This window comes from Gossypium hirsutum, chromosome A09, assembly GCF_007990345.1.
Source record: "Gossypium hirsutum isolate 1008001.06 chromosome A09, Gossypium_hirsutum_v2.1, whole genome shotgun sequence".
NCBI classification, from domain to species: domain Eukaryota; kingdom Viridiplantae; phylum Streptophyta; class Magnoliopsida; order Malvales; family Malvaceae; genus Gossypium; species Gossypium hirsutum.
Genome location: NC_053432.1, coordinates 44,461,105 through 44,467,104, shown reverse-complemented (window position 1 = coordinate 44,467,104; position 6,000 = coordinate 44,461,105).

The window sequence follows — 6,000 nt, the reverse complement described above, 5'->3', positions numbered from 1 at the left end:
GCCCACTTGCACCGATATGATCATTTAGGTTGTATGTGTCACTCGAGGCGACTGTAGACCTTCGGAGAGGTCGTTATATGACCGTAATGCCCCTGTAGAGTAAAATGATTGTAATGCCCTGTAGAGTTAAATGGCCGTAATGCCCTTGTAGAGTAAAATGACCATAATGCCCCTGTAGAGTAAAATGATCGTAATGCCTCTATAGAGTAAAATAACTGTAATGCCCCTATAGAGTAAAATAATCGTAATGCCCCTGTAGAGTAAAATGACTGTAATGCCCCTGTAGAGTAAAATGATCGTAATGCCCCTGTAGGGTAAAATAATCGTAATGCCCCTGTAGGGTAAAATGACCATAATGCCCCTGTAGAGTAAAATGACTGTAATACCTATGGTAAAATGACGATTATGCCCTTATGTTTCGTATGAATGATGTGCTTATGCTTTACATATATGATTGTACTAAGTATGACTTTGCATAAACATAATATTTATGACACGACATACTGAATGGGGTTGGGATTTTGATATGGAGGAAGTTCTGTACTAGTGACTATGTCACATGCACTGTTACTGGTGGCTATGCCACAATTACTGATACTAGTGGCTTCGCCACATTTACTATTTATGGCAGCTATGCTGCATTATTATTACTGGCAGCTTTGCTGCGATATTGGTATGCTAGTTGGGTGGGTCGATTTATATCCCTACGTGGTGTGTTGGTTGGTACGGGTGGTGTGCTGGTTGGATTTGGGTGGGATGCATAATTGCATTACACTGTACTGTATTGTTACTGCATTGGGCTTAGGCCCATACTACTTCTGAATAGGGCTTGAGCCCAGACTGTACTGACACTAAATAGGGCTTACACACTAAGTTTTTTTGTTTGTTTGTTATTGGGATTACACACTAAGTTTTTTCGTAAATTCACCTATTTTTTTAACTGTTCAGGTAATCTTTAAACGGATCGGTGCTGCAAGGGACTCAGAGATGGCCACACTACTGCTTTTATTTCTTTTATTTACTATTAATTTCGTTTTGGGTTTTAGTTTATGTAATAAGGCTTGTTGTGGGCTTTAAGTTTTAATTGGGATTTTTATTTCTTATATTAAACTACTAGTCTAGGAAAGCACGAGTTTTCAAAATAGTCACGATTTTTTAAAGAACACGAGCTTTCAACAACGAAGTTTTCAAAATGCTTCCGCAATTTTAAGTTGAAGTAATATACCAAAGACAAACAAATTGGTAAATGTTTTGACGAGAACTTTTGTTAAATCATAATAAAAGGATTTAGATTCAGTAACGGATTTTTACCGAAAAGATAATCTTCGAAAAGCACTTCGATGTGACACGCTAGATTCTGTCATAACGTCTAGGTCGGGTTTTGGGTGATACAAAAGGTGTTTAAAAGATCATTAATTTTGAAATGAGGACTTATTTGTAAAAGCTTCTAAATTGTCAGTTTTTAAAAGTCAATTAATTCAAAACTTCAAAAATACCCTATTTTCCCCTTTATCCAAATATTAAGGTCACAATAGTTTGTCCTTTGTATTTTATTGTTGTCGTCCCTTGAGTTTTGATCCAAATATTAAGCGCTTGAATTTTTCAAATCTAAGGTAACGATTCAACTTCTAATTAGTATTGAATGTTAATTAGTCTTTAAAATAGATTTATTAACCATTAAATCGCATGTTTTCATTAAAAGTCGAAAATAGAGTCGTTAATGGTGAATTTCAGGATTTTGAGTAAACATGATTTCAAAGTGTTTTTAAATTAGTTTTGACATGATTAAGAGTTTTTAAACTTTTTTTGAATTTTCGATAAAGATTTCTTGAGTTTTAATGAATTTTTGAAAAATAGTCATAAAACATATCGAAAAAGTCAATACCATTAATTGAGTATTTCATTTTAGTTTAAACCCAAAAGCTTGACAATAGAGAAAACTATGGTATCAAGCATGGACTGGTAATCCTACTGTAAAATGTACGGCTCAAGAGTGTGCCTTTTATTATATACCCTAATCGGTACATTCGCGCATGTGTATATTACCCGAACATCCATTGATATTTTAATAGTTTGACAGAAAAGATCCTTGAAGTGTGGTAAGGTGAAGTTAATGTAAGCTTGTAATGTATGAGCTCATCTATGTTTACTTGATATTCATGTGAGATTATGTGACTAACTTGTTTGGATAAGTGTATGTGTTTAGGTAACTTACCCAAATTGATGGAATGTATATTTTTGTTTGCTTGTATTAATAAATATGACCCATAAGTTTATTTTTCGTTATACAAACTTACTAAGCATAAAGTGCTTACTTTGCTTAATTTTCTCTATTTTATAGTGTTCAAAAGCTTGCGAAGGTTGGAAGTCAGTCGGAGCAGTCATCCCACTATCCACTGTCTTATTTTGATACAAATAGAAAGCTCATTTTAGTATAATGGCATGTATAAGCTTATTTGGCCAATGATGGCTTGTAATGGTTGTTTTGTAAACTAGCCATTGGAGTGGCTAGTGATGGTCTAAGTTTGGCTATTTTTGAAGTAATATTTTGGTAATCATATAAGTGCTCATTATTTGTTAGTTTGTTAGAATTATGTTAGCATATGTTTATATCCTTTGATGCATGATATAAAACCTCATGATTGATGGATATATGCTTGTGAGTTTTGATGCAGGAAAATGGTAAGTTTCGGGTGACAAATGAGGCTAGGAAATGGCCTTATTTTGTCCACACGTGCAGACACACGGACGTGTGTCTTGGCCGTACGTGACAAACAACTTGTCCCATGGGCATGTGGTTCGGCCATGTGTCCCCTGTATCTTAAAAATGAGAAACAGAATGCTCAAAATTGGGCGCACGGGTAGAGACATAGGTGTGTGTCTCAACCGCGTGGTTGATGCAACCTTGGACTCGGCCGTGTTACATGGTAGTGTGGAAACAGCACCTAAATTTCAAAAATAAAATTTGCCACACGGCCTAGCACACGGGCGTGTGACTTGGCCTTGTGATTTCAATTTCTTCATGCCTTAGTAGTCAGAGAGTTACATGGGTTAGGGACACGGGCGTGTGTAGTACATGGCCTGACCCCACGGGTATGCCCTTAGACCACACAGGTGTGTGAGCCCTGCAACTTTGGAAATTTTTTGAAATGTCGCGAAAAATTTTATGAGTGTCCGTTTCAGTCCCAACGTGATTCTAATGCTCGTATTAGACCTCGAGGGTCTAATTAAGGACATTTGAATGATATCGGTAAATGAATAGTAGTTTATAGGAATTATCTATAAAATATCTTGAATGTTTTGGTAATACTATGGAACCCTGATCTGACGACAGGTATGAGTTAGAGGTGTTACATTTAATAGTATCAGAGCTATAGTTTAGTCGATTCTCGAACTAACGTAGCAAGTATGAGTCTAGTTATACATGCCATTATATAAATTATGATAGTGTGATATCTCCTGAACACTTTTTAATGTATTTTCATATAGTAATGTCTTCCAACCAAGCTGGAGCCGAGACTAAGGAAGTTGAGAGCGTTGCTCAATCTTCTACTCAATAAGCTGCATCTAGTGGTAGTAGAAGACTTGTATCTGAGGGCCGAAGTGAGGCGACAAAAGCAGCCTTCTTTGAATTGATGGACGAATGGTTTAGTGAATATATGAGAACAAACCCTACTGTTCAACGACCACCAGCACCTATTTCACAACATGATGAAACGCCACAAGATGCTAGACCTGTTAGAAATGGTAAGGCTCTAATAGATAAAATCAGAAAACATGGGGTTGAAGAATTTAAGGCTTCAGCCAATGAAGATCCAAAAAGGGTCAAGTTTTGGCTGGAAAATGCTATTCGAGTTCTAGATGAATTATCATGTACACTAGCCGAATGTCTGAAATGTACGATCTCTTTGTTGAAAGACACAACCTACCATTGGTGGAAAACCATATCTTCCGTGGTACCAAGGGAAAATATTACATGGGAATTTTTCCTAACAAAATTTAAAAAGAAGTATATTAGTCAGAGATTCTTGGACCAGAAAAACAAGGAATTTCTAGAAGTCAAATAGGGAAACATGACAGTGTCCGAGTATGAATGAGAATTTGTTAGATTGAGCAAGTATGCTAGTGAATGGGTTCAGACTAAGGCCAAAATGTGCAAACAATTTGAAGAAGGGCTAAATGAAGATATCAAGTTGTTGATTGGAATTCTAGAATTAAGAGAATTCGTGGTGTTGGCTGAATGAGCACACAAGGCCGAGGAATTAAGCAAAGAAAAGAGGCAAGCAGAAAGGGAAGCTTAGGTTACAAGCAAAAGATTTATGAACAAGACACAATCATCTACTTCAAAGAAATCAAAGAATTATCATGAGCATTTTACTACATCAAGGGAGTATTCGAGAAAGGAATGAAGTTTTAAATGCACCAACACGAGGTCTTTGTCTCCTTTAACAACCAGTGTTAGAAGTGTTGGAAACCCCAAACCACGATGCAATGTCTATAATAAATTACATTTTGGGGAGTGTCAGATGAAAAGTGGGGCTTGCTTTAAGTGTGGTTTTCTCGACAATTTTCTTAAAGATTGCCCGAAAAGGGTTGAGAATGACACTGAACAGACCCCGAAGCCGAGTATTCCTATCATGAAGGGTAGACCACGATGGTATTCTGCAAATGTCAGTGGTAGTCGTAGTGCTGTAAAAGATTCAATAGCTAAATCCAAGGCTTGAGCTTCGACAAGAACATATGCGATACATGCAAAGGAATATGCCTCGACACCAAATGTTATCATTAGTACATTCTCTCTACTTGATATTGATATTATTGCTTTGATTGATCTTGGTTCCACGCGTTCATATATATGTACAAAATTTGTGTATGTCAAAAATATGATTGTTGAATTCATTGAATTTGTGGTTAAAGTTTCAAACCCCTTGGGTCAGCATGTTATGGTGGATAAAATTTGTAAAAATTGCCTATTGATGATAGAGGGTTACTATTTTCTGGCTAATTTGATGTTGTTACCCTTTGATGAATTTGATGTAATATTGGGAATGGATTGGTTAACCTAACATGATGCAGTGGTAAATTGTAAGCATAAATACATTATATTGAAGTGTCAGAATAGTAAGTTACTCTAGGTTGAATTTGAGAAACTAGATGGTTTGTCTAATGTGATTTAAACAATGTCAGCACAGAGATATATTAAAAAGTGGTATGAGGCTTCTCTTGTTATTGTACTGGATACCAAAGTATCAGAGTTAAAAATCAAGTCAATGCCAGTTGTTTGTGAGTTTTCTGAGGTATTTCCAAAAGAACTACTTGGTTTACCTCCAGCTAGAGAGGTGAAATTTTCCATAGACCCTGTGCCAGGGATGACGTTGATATCTATAGCACCATATAGAAAGGCTCCTGCTGAATTGAAAGAGCTAAAGGTATAATTGTAAGAGTTAATTGATAAAGGATTTGCCCGACCCAGCTTTTCACCATGGGGTGCACCGGTATTGTTTGTAAAGAAGAAAGATGGATCATTGAGATTATGCATCGATTATAGACAGCTTAATAAAGTCACAGTAAAGAATAAGTACCCGTTGCCTCGTAGAGATGACTTGTTTGATTAATTAAGAGGTACCACTGTATTTTCAAAAATTGTTTTATGATCTGGTTACTATTAGCTATGAGTAAAAGATTCAGATGTGCTGAAGACAGCTTTCAGAACCAGATATGGGCATTATGAGTTTTTAGTGATGCAATTTGGATTAACAAATGCCCCAACGGTATTTATGGATTGGATTAACAGGTTCGTGGTTATTTTTATTGATGATATTTTGGTTTACTCTCGAGATGTGAATGAGTATGCTGAACATCTGAGAATTGTTTTGCAAACTCTGCGTGAGAAACAGTTGTATGCTAAATTCAGTAAATGTGAATTCTGGCTACAGGAAGTTAGTTTCCTTGGACATGTTGCATCTGCAGAGGGTATTCGGGTGGATCTGAACAAAATAT